Consider the following 16,551-nt stretch of genomic DNA (forward strand, 5'->3'; position numbering starts at 1 on the left):
CTGGCTATTGTAAACAGTGCCTCAATGAACATATAAGTACAGAAGTCATTTCGACTGTACTTTTTTGCCTCTCTAGGATATATTCCCAGAAGTGGTATTGCTGTAATATCCAGCTCTTGGAATGCTATCTTTCTGATTTTTTACTGGAAACACAAGGATAATAGAGATTAAAATTGTAAGTAAGAGTTATTTGAGAATTGCTTTCTTACTGTACATTTTATTATAGTACTAAAACATTTTATGGTGATTGCTGAGTATTATTGTTTTCTCAAGTCATTAAGCACATTTTTCTTTGTGATCTTGTGCCATGTGTCAGGGATTTGGCCCCTACTTTCAAATTTTACCTTACAATTTTCTTCTAGCTTAGATTTGAAGTGACAAACAAACCATTTCCAGTATGGCTGGGTGGACAAGTCTGGAGTGATACTCCATGTGGCATAAACCCCTCCTGCCTGTCGATAGGTCTTAAACTGGACTGATTTATTGTCCACCAAAAACTTACAGTTACTTGCTACTGCAGTAGTACAGAAATCAATAACAAAGTGGTCTGTTTTACTCCAATTCCACCCAATGAGACCTGCTGGACGATGAAAGAGAGCACTGTGGTCTCCATCATGTCCTTGGATTGTGTTTGTACAAATTGCTCCACAGAAGGGACACTGTTCCCAGCAGCCACAGAGATGTTCAGAAAGAATGTCACTGATTTCAAGTATCATATTCTCCTCATTTGTACTTAAGCATTTTTGTTCCAAGTCCTCCATTGCAGGATCCAAAGCACCACTCATGGCATATTTGAGAAAAGCAAGATCTTTTATCTCTTGGTGTTCAATGCTTATCAGGTCTTTTCTTGGAAAGGCGAGGTCACTCCCAAGCCTATCACAGAACAAATTCAGCCACTCTGATGTAGTCTCATTGCTGTTTCTATCTTTAGCAATTTCTGTGGAATCATAGATGGCTGAGCGGATGATTTCCTTGATGTCATCTAAATTTTGTTTCAAAAATGACTTCAGTGTTTTACTTCCTTCCCCTGAGTAATATTTTTGAACCTGGCTCATCATGAAACTTTTAAAGAAAGATCGTGGATCATGTAGATATTGCCAATAACTATCAAAGTTTTCTCCTTCTGCCAAAGAGATGAGGATATGTTTCTCCAGGTTAGAACTGTTAGCATTGAATTCAGGGCAGGTTCCTCGAAATGTGCCCAACCATCTGACAAACCGCTCTTCTCCACAAGGTTGTAGAGATGGCAGGAATGAGTTCGCACCACAGAAAATCAACAGACGTTTTGATGTTGGTTGCTCCTTCGCAAGACATCTTAAAACTCATAAAGAACTCATCTTTCTTTCTTTCCAGATAGTTTACAGGATCATTTGCTTCTTTGAATACCCTGTGTATCTCCTTAAAAGTCTTCGAGGCTTTTTTAAATAAAGTCAAAGCCAAATCAATTTGATATTCAGTTTCAAAAGTGTATCTTTCCTTGATGATTGCAGATTTCACCTTCTCATCTATTATTCTCAGTATTTCATGGAAATAATTGAAATCATAATCATGCTGCTGCTTCTGAACTTTGTCAAGAGTTTAATTAAATTTTGAAACAATGCATTCAGTAGTCACATTTATGGATTCTTTATCTTGAATTTCTAAACTCAGAGTCTTCCAATTAAAATATTTCTTCTTCATTTGGACATGCTTGTCATATTGGATTTGAAAACTTTCCCCACAATTATTCTGAATGATGTCTGCTATGTTTTTCTCTTTGTGGAAGTACTGGAAAAGGATATTTTCAGAATCTTTATCAATATCAGGCTCTTTAATAGAATGCTGCTTTGAGGTTACACCATAGATCCAGGTTTTCCAAAGTTGATCAAATATTTGATACAATTTTTCAGTACTTAACTCTCGGCCCTTGACAGTTAAGGCCAACTGTTGAATTTTTTTCATTATTTCCTCTTCATAAGTCGATATTTTGCTGTCCAATTTTTCTTGATTTCTTTTTAAAGTAGCCATTTCTTTGACTTTGTTTTGGACATTTGAAATGAGGGTGTCTTTCAAATGGTCTAACTTATTTTCAAAGCTTTCTTTCCACTGAATCAGAATTTCACTGTCTGGATCATCCTTAAAATATTTTTCCATTTTTTGCTTGATGTTGTCATAATGTTCTGAAACTTGAGTCTCAAGCATGTTTGTTCCAAGAGTCTGTAATTTTCCGTTCTGAATCTGGTTCATGAGTTGGTCATACAAGCCTAGTATATGTCGCCTTAAGTCCCAGCACCAGCAGTTATACATGGTTTCCAATTTGCTCATGGCCAGGACCTCTTGGGTATTCTTGAAGCTGAAAATAAAGTTCTTACTCAATAGGGCTTTCCACAGATCTTGAACTCTCATTTTTACATCTGATATCTTCATAATGCTTCTCCTCGATTGCTGTTTGGCAGTCTCGAGAATCTGATGTTTGAGTTTCTGAACATTGTGGCTGTAGCGAGGATTAGGAGGGGTCATCAGGGGATTGCCATCCCAGAGATATGCAAAATAACAGACTTGAGTAGCGACATCAAACCTAATGGCATCACTAAAGCAGGTGATATCCAAACACTGCTCTTGTTCAGCTGCTGCAGCTGCCATTTCATCTAGTCTCTGTTCCAACCTCCCTCGTCCTTCCATGGTTTGATCTTTGGCTGTAACTTCCCCTACATTTTGGGGAACAAATAGACAACTTGGAGAGATTTTCACTTGTTTCATCCTCAGAAAAGCTTGGACAGTTACTTGTAGAATATCTTGCATTTCTGAAGGATTTTCCCCAAAAATATTGATCAGAGTCAAGTTGGCAAGTACAGTAACAAAAGTTGCCAACTCATTGTCATGATTTTGGCACTTATTGCTTAGTTCTGGAGCCCGAAGTCCTTCTGTGTTAACAACGAGTAAAAAGTCAAATCCGACTTCCTCTGCAAATGTCTCCTCCACCTTGAGGAGTTGCATGTAGGCTCCCTGGGTGCACCTGCCAGCACTGACAGTGAACTGTAACCCAAAAAGAGCATTGACAAGGGTGGATTTCCCTGAACTCTGTATGCCTAGGATGGAGAGAACAAACAACTTTTTGTCTCCAAGTTTCTCAATGACCTTATTGAAAACAGCTGCACCCGTTTTAGAGGCACATAGCTGTCAACCCTGTGAGCACCAGGAAAGCCTGAGCCCTGTACTTGCAAATATTTTGTAGTTCCTGATGTTTATCATGGGCAGCTTGCATTTCATTCAGTAGGAAAGATAATTCCTCACTCCCCAGAAGATGCTGAAAAGTATTGTTAACCACATTATATTCCACACAAACCGCAATGGAAAGCAGCAAGAGCTGTGTGTCTGGCTGCTGTGTTTCTCGGAGGTGATTCAAGATGAAGCCAAGGGACGCGCTGACTTTATGAGTAGCCTGTCTTTGAGCTTCCTCCACTACTTCTGGGGACTGTGATTTGGCCTCTTCTTCCATGAGACCACTTTGGGTTTCTTTAAGCACTTTTATTAATTCAGAAAATTAAGTGATATTGATGTCCTCTTGTTCTGATTCTGATTGGAAGAGCCACTTCATAATGGATTGTTTCTGGGGAAAGTTTTTCACACTGTACATATGAGGATCCAGAAGGCTGCGCAACTGAGACTTAATGAATTGATTGTTGTTAGTGGAAGAATTCCTGCACAAATTGACAGTATTTACCAGAAAATTCTGCAGACTCCAATCTGCAAGGCACATGCTAATCCAGCAGTTGTATCCTTTTTCTCTCCTGGTCAACACTTGCATAAATCTATCAGTTGCTTAAGTTACTCTTCTGGGTCAGATACCTCCCAGGATTTCACAGTCTCTAGGAAATCCCTAGCCTCCTTTTGAGCACTCAGCAAATCTTCTCCTGCTTGGATGTGAGTGGGGAGTCCAGTCAAGTGATTATAATTCTCTATCAGGCACTTAGCTACCTGAAAATGATTCGTGAAATCATTTTCATGGTTGGACAGAATGATTTCCCACATGGATACCAGCTGATGTCCCCTGTCAATGACGCACCAGGTTTGATTCCTGGCAACGAGGCCAGATTTCCACTGAGTAAGACTGTTTCTAGTGGGCCACCTGTCTGAATTATAGATAATTGTACCCTGGTTTGGAGAGTTTTAGAGGCTGTGTTTTGAGAGGCTGTGTCAGAATGAGATGATGACACATCTCCTCTTCAGCAATAGTTATGCCAAAGTCACCATAGCTGCATCTTATGTGAGCATTCAGCATTTCTACTGACTGCTGTTTTACCTTCATCAGTTGTTAATTTTTGAAACCCTGTGAAATGGCCTTCCACCAGTAGATTCCTCCTAGATATAGAGGATCCTGATTAGCATGAGAGCCAAAAATTTTGAAGAAATTTTCAGTCCTGCTCCTCAGAACATGGACTTTATCTGGGCCTTCCAGGTGACTGAGAAGGTTTTCAATGCACTTCAATTCCTGAACAGCTGCCTTGGAGAGCTGGAGTTGATCATGAGGAAAGTGACAGGAGACCAGCGGAACATACATGAACTTGGTGGAGCATAAATAAGAGTGCTCAGAATGCAATTGCTTGGTTTCCGTGGTTTCTGAATGTTGGCTGTAATCTATTCCAGCTTTCAAACCACATCCCCATCCACTGCTTTTGCCTACGGAAGATGCACTGAATCCCAGCTTTTCTATTTTCTGTGTGAAGATGGATTCTTCTTGAGAAGATGTAAATTCCTTTGTTTCCATCTGTGTTCCCTGTTCAGGCCCAAAGAGTGAGAATTCTTTGGGGACACTGACTAGCTCCTCTCTCCTTTCTAGCAGATCACTTTGGAAGCGAGTTTTATAAATTCCCTGCAGGGCCAACCCTCCAGAGGCCGAGCTCACCAACTTTGTAGCTGGGAGGTTTTGTCGGGGACTCAGTGTCTGCTCTTTGGGGTTGATTTGTTTCAGCATGCTTTCTATGACTTCTTTAAGTGACTTTTCCAGGGATGGCCAAATCTCATTAGGGATCGCCATTGCCTGCCTCAGTTCTTCCTTTTTTCTCCTTACTGCCTCTTCCTGTCATTGTCTTCCTTCATTCAGCATGTCTCTTAACTCCTTTAGTATCTGCTCGGCCTGTTTCTGCTTTTCCTCTAAAGCTTTCCTCTGAGATTCCTGTAAATCTGAAAGGCTACAGCAAAAGAAAATAGGGATAGACAACTACAAGGTGTCAACCCTATAATTCCATAACAATATGAAGAAACAGAGAAAATCCCCTTCACGAAGAGAGGATGAAGAAAAGATTCCAGAAGCCTCAACAGGGGTTACCCACATATATAACCACTCAGACAAAGAATTCAGAGAGGAAATCCTGAACAGGTTCGACGTACTCAAAGCAACCATGGAACAGACATCCAATAAATTAAGGGAGGATATGAATGAAACATTGGAATAGTCCTCCAAAAAAATGCAGGAAGAAATGAGAGCAGTAACTTCAAAGCTACGAATAGAAGTGACACAAATAAAGGAATCAGTAGATGAATTAAAAATCTCAGTAGGTGCCCTCAACAGTAGAATGGCTACAGCCGAAGACAGAATCAGTGAACTTGAAGATGAGCTGCAGAGAGCTTACAGACAACAATAAATAATGGCAAAAGACCTCAAAATGGTTATAGAGCAGATCAGAATCCTTGGGGATGACTTCGAGAGGAACAACATAAGAATCATTGGAGTACCAGAAGCACAGGGTAATAACCCCAGTGAAAAAAACACAGTGAAATACATCATTGCTAAGATTCCCAGAGCTGGAGAAGGCAGGCATCCTTATCCAAGGAGTCTGAAGAGTACCAGCAAAAAAGAGACCCGAATAAAAAGACTCCAAGGCATATCATAGTCAGAATAATGGATGCTGTGGATAGAGACACAATTCTGCAAGTAGCAAGATCAAAGAAGGAAATCACATACAAAGGAGCACCCCTTAGATTTGCAGCACCTATCAGAGGAAACCTTCCGAGCCCAAAGACAATGGTGGGACATAGTGAAAAAACTCAACAAAATAAACACTTCACCAAGAATACTTTATCCAGCTAAACTCTCACTCAAAGTCCAAGGAACCATACACTACTTCGGGAATAAATAACAGCTCAGGAACTTCATAGACTCAAAACCAAACTTAAAAGAAGGACTAAAGGGGCTTTTGTAAGACAAGGAAAAACCCTATAAGAACAACAAATCCCACAGAAAGATGACACAAAACCCCATAAAAATAATCTCTCTCAATGTTAATGACCTAAATGCACCAATTAAAAGACACAGAATGGCAAAATGGATTCAGAAACAAACCCAACATTCTGCTGCCTTACAAGAAACACACCTGAATGGTTAGAGCAAACACAGGCTCAAAGTCAAAGGATGGAAAACAATCTTTCAAGCAAACAACTCCCTCAAAAAAGCTGGGGTGGCCATACTAGTACCCGACTACATAGACTTCAGGTTGAAAAAGATTGGAAGGGACAGCGAAGATCACTTTTTACTTATCAAGGGATATGTACAACAGGAAGAAATTACACTACTAAACGTATACTCACCTAATGAGCGACCAGCTAAATACTTAAAACAACTCCTAAAAGACTTTAAGGAGGACATCTCTAGCAGCACAGTAGTAGTCGGAGACTTCAACACCGCCTTATCACCTCTGGATAGATCAACAAGATTAAAACTCACGAACTCTATTTCTTCCTTCTGACTCTGAAGGAAGAAATAGAAGAGAGAGGCCTAATAGACCTCTACAGGTCTTTACATTCCAAACAGAAAGAATACACATTATTTTCCAGTGCACATGGAATATTTTCCAAAATAGACCATGTACTGGGCCACAAAACATACCTCAATAGAATTGGAAAAATAGAATTGTATCAACTATCTTCTCAGACCATGATGCACTGAAGATAGAAGCTAATCACACACAGACGCAAAGAATCAAAGCAAACACCTGGAAATTAAAAAGCTCAGTGTTGAACAATGAGTGGGTCAGGAAGAAAATCAAGGAAGAAATCAAGAGATACCTCGAAACAAATGAGAATGAAGACATGAGCTACCAAAACCTATGGGACACAGCTAAAGCTGTGTTAAAGGGAAAATTTATAGCTCTGCAAGCATTACTTAGGAAGGAATAAAGAGCCTTCACAGATAGCTTGACTTCACAGTTCAAGGCCTTAGAAAAGGACCAGAAAAAGGAACCCAAACCAGACCGAAGAAAAGAAATAATAAAAAAGAGAGCAGAAATAAACGATATGGACCCAGAAAACAATCCGAAAGATCAATGAAACCAAGAGCTGGTTCTTTGAGAAATAAAACAAGATTGATAAACCACTAGCTAGACTCACAAAGAAAGAGAGAGAGAAACCTAATAAACCGAATCAAGAATGAAAATGGGAACAACACAACAGAAACTACTGAAATTCAAAAGATCATCAGAGATTACTTTGAAACTCTGTATGCCATGAAACAAGAAAACCTAGAAGAAATGGATGAATTCCCTGATTCCTACAATTTCCCAAGACTGAACCAAGATGACTTGGAATACCTGAATAGACCCATTAATATCAAGAAAATTGAAACTGTAATCAATAATCTCCCCAAAAACAAAAGCCCAGGTCCGTATGTATTCACTGTTGAATTCTTCCAAACATTTAAAGAAGACCTGTTGCCAGTTCTCCTCAAGTTTTTCCAGGAAAATTAAAAAAACAGGAACTCTCCCAAACAGTTTCTATGAAGCACATATCTCTGTAATACCAAGATCAAACAAAGACACCAATAACATAGAAAATTATAGACCACTATCCCTGGTGAACAACAATGCGAAGAATCTCAACAAAATATTAGCAAATAGTATTGAACAACTCATCAAAAAGATCATACACCATGACCAAGTGGGATTCATCCCGGGGATACAAAGATGGTTTAACATTCAGAAATCAATCAACATAATCCATCATATCAACAAAAGTAAAGATAAAAACCATATGATCATATCAATAGACGCAGAGAAAGCTTTTGACAAGATCCAACATCCGTTCATGATGAAAACTCTCACTAAAATGGGTTTTGGAGGAACTTTCCTCAAGATAGTTGAAGCCATCTACCACGAACCTATGGCAAGCATTGTCCTCAATGGGGAAAAGCTAAGGGCCTTTTTTCTAAGATGAGGGACAAGACAAGGATGTCCACTCTCACCACTTCTGTTCAATATAGTACTGAAGTACTTGGGATAGCTGTTAGTCAAGAAACAGATATCAAGGGCATCCAGATAGGAAAGGAAGAAATCAAACTCTTACTATTTGCAGACGATTTGATACTATATCTTTAGGCTTTAGAAGCCTAAAGCCTGTACTAAGAAACTCTTAGAAACAATAGACTTGTAGAGTAAAGTCGCAGGCTATAAAATCAATACCCCAAAATCCATGGCCTTCCTATATGCAAACAATGAGACAGAGGAAAGGGACATGGAAAAAACAATCCCTTTCACAATCGTGCCCCAGAAAATCAAGTATCTTGGAATCAGCTTAACTAAAGAAGTAAAGGACCTCTACAAAGAAAACTATAAAACGCTACTCCATAAAATAAAAGAGGACATGAAGAAATGGAAACATATCCCCTGCTCATGGATAGGGAGAATCAACATTGTCCAAATGACAACACTCCCCAAAGCATTATTCAGATTCAATGCAATCCCTGTAAGAATACACATGACATTCTTCAAAGAAACGGATCAAGCAATTCTGAAATTCATATGGAACAACAAACTCCCATGGATTTCTAAAAGAATTATTGGAAAATGACGATGGGAGGCATCACCCTCCCCAACCTTAAACTTTACTACAAAGCAGTAACAATTAAAACAGCATGGTACTGGAAGAAAAGTAGAGCCTCAGACTAATGGAACAGGGTGGAATATCCCTACACACAACCCCAAGTGTATGATTATCTAATTAGATGATTATCTATCTAATTGATAAGATGATTATCTTATCTAATTGATAAGGGAGCAAGAAATGTGAAGTGGAGCAAGGAAAGGCTCTTTAACAAATGGTACTGGCACAACTGGACAACCACATGCAAAAGAATGGGTTTAGACCTCGACCATGCACAAAAGTCAGATCAAAATGAATTAAAGACCTCAACATCAGTCCACAATCCATAAGGTACATCAAATACAAGGTCGGCAAAACCCTCCACAATATTGAAGCTAAAGGTATGTTCAAAGATGACATGCAACTGACCAAACAAGAGGAAACAGAGATTAACAAATGGGACTACATTAAACCAAAAAGCTTCTGCACTGCAAAAGATAGACCAGAATACAAAGACAATCTATGGAATGGGAAAAAATATTCACCCAATATCCATCAGATAAGTGGTTGATATCAAGGGTATATAAAGCACTGGTTGAACTCTACAAGAAGAAAACATTCAACCACATCAGAAAATGGGGTGAAAAAATTAACAGAAACTTTCCCAAGGAAGAGATACAAATGGCCAAAAGGCTATACATCACTAATCATCAGGGAGATGCAGATCAAAAGAACCATGATATACCACCTCACACCACAGATAATGGCACACATCCAAAGGAACAAAAGCAACCGCTGTGGGAGAGGAGCTGGGGAGAAAGAGACCTTTCTACACTGCTGGTGGGAATGCTGACTTGTTCAGTCTTTTTGGAAAGCAATATGGACGCTTATCAAAAATTAAAAATTGAGCTCCCATTTGACCCAGCCAGACCTCTGCTGGAAATATACCCCGGAGAAGCAAAAAAACTATAGCCGAAATGACATCTGCACTTATATGTTCATTGCAGCACTGTTTATAATAGCCAGAATCTGGTAAATTCCCGAGTGCCCTAGAACAGATGACTGGTTAAAGAAACTTTGGTACATCTATACAATGGAATACTATGCAGCCGTTAGAAAAAAATGAAGTCATGAACTTTGCATATAAGTGGATCAACATGGAAAGTATCATGCTAAGTAAAATGGGTCAGAGAGAGAAAGACATAGATTGCACTCATCTGTGGAATATGAAATAACAGAGTAGGAGACTAATATACAAGAATAGTAGAAATAAGTACCAAGAGGTTTGCTCCGTCGCTTAGAAGCTGGTCTCTCATGCTGGGATAAAAGCAGCTCAGATAGAGAAGGGAACACCAAGTAAAATGTGGATGGAGATCCCACACAAAAAGGGAGATGCGTGCTAAAAGTAGACTAGAGACTGAACACAGTGGCCAGCCAATACCCCTATTGCAAACCACAACACCCAATTGGAGAGAGAGATCAAAAGGAATACACTGCCACAGAGGCAGGGTGGGGGATACTGGGTTTATTGGTGGTGGATAATGGGTACTGGGGGAGGGGTGTGTTTGCGAACATTGTATGAGGGAAAAACAAGGTCGAAAATGTGTAAATCTGTATCTGTACCCTCATGGTGATTCACTAATTAAAGAATAAATAAAAAAGAATTTGCTAATTTCATTCTTATTAGCAGCCTTAATGGTCACCAATTAAATATTCCTCTATCAGATGTTTTTACACTAACTGATTCTTAGATGAGAAAACCTTCAGCTTTATATGATTACTATTTAATAGGAGAAAAATCAAACAGCTTTCTTTTTTAAATATATTTCTAAAATTTTATTGAATCACCGTGAGATAGTTACAAACTTTCATGTTTCATCTCACAATGATCAAACACCCATCTCTCCACCAGTGCGCATTCCCCACCACCAATATCTCTGGTATTCCCCCCTTTTCTCATCCTCCCCCTGCCTCTATGGCAGACAATATTCCCCATACTCTCTCTCTACTTTGGGGTATTATAGCTTGCAACACAGACACTGAGAGGTCATCATGTTTGGTCTATTATCTACTTTTGGCATGCATTTCCCATCCCAACTGGTTCCTCCAGCCATCATTTTCTTAGTGATCCCTTCTCTATTCCATTTGCCTTCTCCCGTCCACTCATGAATCAGATTTCCAGCTATCGGGCAATCCCTCTGGCCCTTGTATCTACTGTCCTTGGGTGTCAGCCTCATGTGATACTACCCTACACTCCACAAATGAGTGCAGTCCCTCTATGTCTGTCCCTCTCTTTCTGACTCATTTCACTTAGCATGATATTCTCCATGTTTATCCATTTATAAGCAAATTTCATGACTTTATCTTTCCTAACAGCTGCATAGTACTCCATTGTGTAGATGTACCAAAGTTTCTTTAACCAGTCATCTGTTTTAGGGAACTTGGGTTGTTTCCAGATTTTGGCTATTGTGAACAGTGCTGCAATGAATATATAGGTACAGATGTCATTTCTACTGTGCTCGTTTGCATCCTCAGGATATATTCCCAGAAGTGGTATTGAGGGATCATATGGAAGCTCAATTTCTAGGTTTTGAAGGAATGTCCATATTGTTTTCCAGAAAGGCTGGACCGGTTTGCATTCCCACCAACAGTGAAGGAGCGTCCCTTTTTCCACACATCCATGCCAGCCACTGGTTGCTTTTGCTCTTTTGAATGTGTGCCAGTCTCTGTGGTGTGATATGATATCTCATTGTTGTTTTGATTTGCATCTCCCTGATGACTAGTGATGTGGAGCATTTTGTTCATTTGCCTTTTGGCCGTTTATATTTCTTTTTTGAGAAATTTCTGTCCATTTCTTCTCCCCTTTTTTTCATAGGGTTGGAAGTTTTTTTCTTATACAATTCTACTAGTGTCTTGCATATAAGATCCACCTGCATATAAGTTCTGGATATTAATTTATATTAATATCCAGACTAATATAATTCTGGATATTAATCCCTTATCAGATGGGTATTGGATAGATATTCTTTCTCATCCTGTGGGCTCTTTCTGTATTTTGGTCACTGTTTCTTTTGAAGTGCAGAAGCTTCTTAGTTTGATGTAGTCCCATATGTTTATTTTTACTTCCACTTGCATGGTCAGTGCTGTTTCATCCTAAAGATGCTTTTGAAAGCTAATGTTCTTTAAGCACTTAATATGTCATGCAATTTGCATGACACAATAAGTATTGTCACCTCATTTAAATTTTACAATTCCTCATTTTATAGACAACAATAATGAAATATAGAACTAGGATTTAACCACAAAACCCAGTTCTAAACTTTTAACTACATTTCAAAATAAACCCTCAAACACTGTCGTAGATAGTTGGTACATTTTGTCATTTCAAACCTAAATACCAAGATTAGAGCTACATCTATGGGGCCAGAGAGACAGTATGTGTGAGGCTCTGAGTTTGATCCTAAAAGTATAAGGTGTGCCCCATGGGGGTACCTGGGCAGTGAACAGGGCCTATGTTCCAGCAGCACCTGAACACCCAGTGTGGCCCCTATTTTAGAAAGGGGATTCTTGGAAAGAGAGCTCTCTGGGCCCTGTTTGACTGCCCTAGCACCATGAAGGACCCAAGAACTGCTGACAGCAACCCCCAAACAGAGTCAGATGCAGCCAGTGAGCACCACTAGGTGTGGCCTATAAAAGTATTGGGCTGCGGGTTGACTCCTATTTCGCTCAGTAGGTACAGGCTGTGCATACTCTTGGACCCGCGTTCTAGTCCTGCTCCACATGCCAAGCACCCCTAGTGTTTCTGGTTGTGGCTGAAGGCTACTGAGCACCACTGGGGTACCCAGCATTGCAGGGTCCAAGCAGTTCCCATCTCTAGATCCTAGCAGGACTTACCAGGACCATTTGGCCAAATATCACCAGAAGGGGAAGGAGCAATAGCACAGTAGGCAGGGCATTTGCCTTGCACGCGGCCGACCCGGGTTCAATTCCCAGCATCCCATATGGTCTCCTGAGCACCGCCAGGGGTAATTCCTGAGTGCAGAGCCAGGAGTAACTCTTGAGCATTGCCAGGTGTGACCCAAAAAACTAAAAAAAAATCAAAACAAATATTACTGGAAATTCCTGGGTCCTCTGAGCAATGCAACGAAGATACCCTGCTCCCCCAAAAAATTTTTTTAAAGATTATTTTTTATATGCCATGAAGGAACCCAAACAGATCACATGCTGCTTGATCTCATTTTTATGATGCTCAAATCTAGGCAGAACTAATCTCTGGTAACAGAATACAAAAGGAGTACAGTGGGGGTTAAGGATTATTGGTGGTGGGGGAGCTATATTACAGTGGGTAGGGCGTTTGCCTTGTATCCCTGAGCACAGTCAGGTGTAATTCCTGAGTGCAGAGTCAGTCAGTTGTTATCTCCTGAGCATTGCAGGATGTAACCCCAAAATCCAAATAAATAAATAAATAATTATTCTGGGGTATTGTCATTCTTAATCCACAATATGGATTAATCACTTTGAAAATTGTTAAACTACACATTAAAGTCAGGAGATGGTTCAACGGGCTGCCAGTAAGGCTATGCATGTAGTAACTCAAATCCTGGCCCCCAATATCCCCCTGAACATTAGGAGACAACCCCACAAGTGCAGAGACATGAGCATCCTCTAGGCTCAGTATGGGTATGATCTGAAAAGCAAACCAATAACAAACTATAAATTATAAGATTTCTGTGTATGAATATTAGAATTCAGTTTTATATCTTACTAAAAACAAACACAGAACACTCTTTTCTCCAGGGTTTTCTCTTTTCTCACCACACCCTACTTAAAGGCTATGGGACTCACTAATATCTGCCTGGGCACTGAGAACTGTCAGGTATGCTTTCTTTGTACTATAGGAAACTACTATCAGTCATCAGCAACTGTGCAGTATGTAAGATCAGATATGCCTACATTTGGACAAGCTAGAAGTCAACATTCTAATATATAATAACCTCTTTCTTTTTTTAGGTTTTTGGGACAAGTTGTATTTGGGGATAATGCAGTGCAAAGGGATCAAACCCAGGATTCCTGCATGCAAAGAATACAGGAAGCACATGAAGCTATCTTTCCAGACTATACTGACTTTCTTGCCAGTAACACCTAATCAACTACTAAAAAAACCCAACTAAATCAGTTTAAAACACACACAAACAAACAAACAAAAAACATTCAGGGCCACAGAAATAGTATGGGGATAAGGCACCTGCATGTAGCTAGACCTGGTTTCACTCTCAGCACTACATGGTCCAAGAATTATGAAAATAAATATAAAAATAAATAATTAATAAAATAAAAATTAATAAAATGACATTGCCAAAATATATTAGAGTTCATTCATAGAGGCTGCCTAACACTTTCCAACACTGCCCAGTGAGGATAGTTTCCTGGACACTCCTGGAGCTCGATGCCTGCCTGAAGGCACAGCTGTAAGTTCCTTTGCCTTGTCTGCTCCTCACTGCTTACTTGATAGTTGATGAGTCATGCCTGGACTTGCATAAGTAAGGTGCACACCTGATTTCTCACCAGGACTTCCTTTCAGCTCATAACCTTTGGAGGGAAGTACAGCTCCAGAAATAATGAAGAAAACAAGAACCAGTGAAGAATGACAGATACCTGGGGAAAGTCCATGCACAGAAGACCTCTCTATTCTGCTGAATGTGGATTTCAATATTATAGTGATTAAGTTGCTTATTGGATTGAAGGAAATAATAGTTGAGAATTTCAGCAAGAGATTAGAATTTTCCACACAAATAGAAAAAAAAAATTGTAAAAGATGGTATAATGAACACGGTAGCACTGTAGCACTGTCCTCCTGTTGTTTATTGATTTGCTTGAGCGGCCACCAGTAACTTCTCCATTGTGAAGCTTGTTGTTATTATTTTTGGCATATCAGATATGCCAGGGGTAGCTTGCCAGGCTCTGCTTTGACGTTGGGATACTCTGGGTAGCTTGCCAGGCTCTCCTATTTAGGGACGGAGGAACCGAAACCGGGTCGAACACGTGCAAGGCAAACACCCTACCCACTGTGCTAGTGCTCCAGCCCATAATGAGCAAAGTAACAAAATTAGTGGAACTCATCAGCAGAAAAGACAATATGATGCATGAAACTATTCATAATGGACAAAAGAAGAAAATAAAAAGAAAAACAAAGGGATTGGGAGATATGAGAGAGGTTAGCCATTTCAAGTGAGAACCTAGGCCAGATTAGATTCTCAGGAACACATGATTCCCTGAATATTTCCATGTGTAGCCCCAGAGACTTCCAAGCACCACTGAGTGTGGCCCTAAAGGACTCCAACAAAATCAGGGCAGTCCAAACATCCCCGGCATAGCCTTACACCTTTGAGCCTTTGCACTGAATCAAATACCCATGGCCACAAATCTACATCGGTCCCTGGACTTCCTAAGCTTGAGAGGAACCCCATCAAAAGTGAAAAACAGGAAAAAAAATTAAAAAGCATCTTGGAGCTAGGAAGCAAACTGAGAGAAAAAACACCCAAATATAGAGGTCATAAAAGCATCAGAAGAAAGATTAGGGAAGATATTTTGTGGCAATAATCACAGAACACTTTTCTAATTTTAAGAACAACTTAGATTTCCAAATCCAGAAAATTCACAGGTTACCAATAAGAGTAGACTCAAACAAACATCAAGAAACATTGTAATTTAAAAGGCAAGAGCTAAAGATAGAGGTACGCTCCTGAAAACAGTTAGACCAAAATCCCAAATTACCTATAAAAAATCCTTATGAAATTAACAGTTAATCTTTCAAATAAAGCCCTATAAGAAGTAAGTCATGTGATTACCCAGCATAATGAATTAAATAGACTTTCAAACAGAGTACATCACACAGATTATCATTGAAACCTGATGGAACAATACAACACTTCATTTCTCAACAAAAGTTAAAGAAGTTCTTGGTCACTGAAGTAGCCCTGAAATATGCAATAATTTATCTAATATAAAAGGCTGAAGAAGCAAAGCTAAGTTGACACACAAAAAGCCCAAACCCTGTAAAAAGATATGACAATAAACCCCTTAATTTTAATAATTTCATTAAATGTCAGTGTTCTGAAGTTATCAATCAAAACACAGAATGACTAATATTCTTTGATTGGCAAGGAATCTTACCAATTTCACCAATACAGGAGACTCACCTGAACTGTCATGATGTACATACACAGACTTATGCTGAAAGTCTGTGAAGAAAAATCCCAGAGAAAAACAGTAGATCAGGTGCCTGGGAGATAGTACAGTGTTAGGGTACTTGCACTGCATGTAGCTACCCCAGGTTTGATGCCCAGCACACTGCATGGTCCCCCCAAGTCCTGCCAGGTGTGACCCTGAGTGCAGTGTCAGGAGTTATCTCTTGAGAACCACCAGATGTAGCCCAAAAAGAAAAAAAGAAAACAATAGTCTAAAAACTTAGGGGTGTCCATCCTCATATCAGACAGAATAGACTTCAATGTGAAAAAGGCAATAAGAGACAAAGATGAACACTACATGATGATCAAAGGTTTATATATATATATATATATATATATATATAAACGTCTTTTAGGTCTAAAGGAAAATATTAATAGCAGCACAAGAGTAGCAAGAGATATCACTACCATGCTCTCACAATTGACTAGATAATGAATGGATCATTCTCAAGGATTGACCATGTGCTGAAAC

At 39.5% G+C, this 16,551-nt stretch overlaps 1 pseudogene; it reads right to left on the bottom strand.

Moving 5' to 3' along the window:
- Positions 1-257: 257 nt before the first annotated feature.
- The window catches only part of LOC129405929 (interferon-induced very large GTPase 1-like), a 92,661-nt pseudogene continuing 76,367 nt past the window's right edge, over positions 258-16,551 (bottom strand).

This window comes from Sorex araneus, chromosome 6 (genome assembly GCF_027595985.1).
Source record: "Sorex araneus isolate mSorAra2 chromosome 6, mSorAra2.pri, whole genome shotgun sequence".
In the NCBI taxonomy this organism is placed as follows: Eukaryota; Metazoa; Chordata; class Mammalia; order Eulipotyphla; family Soricidae; genus Sorex; species Sorex araneus.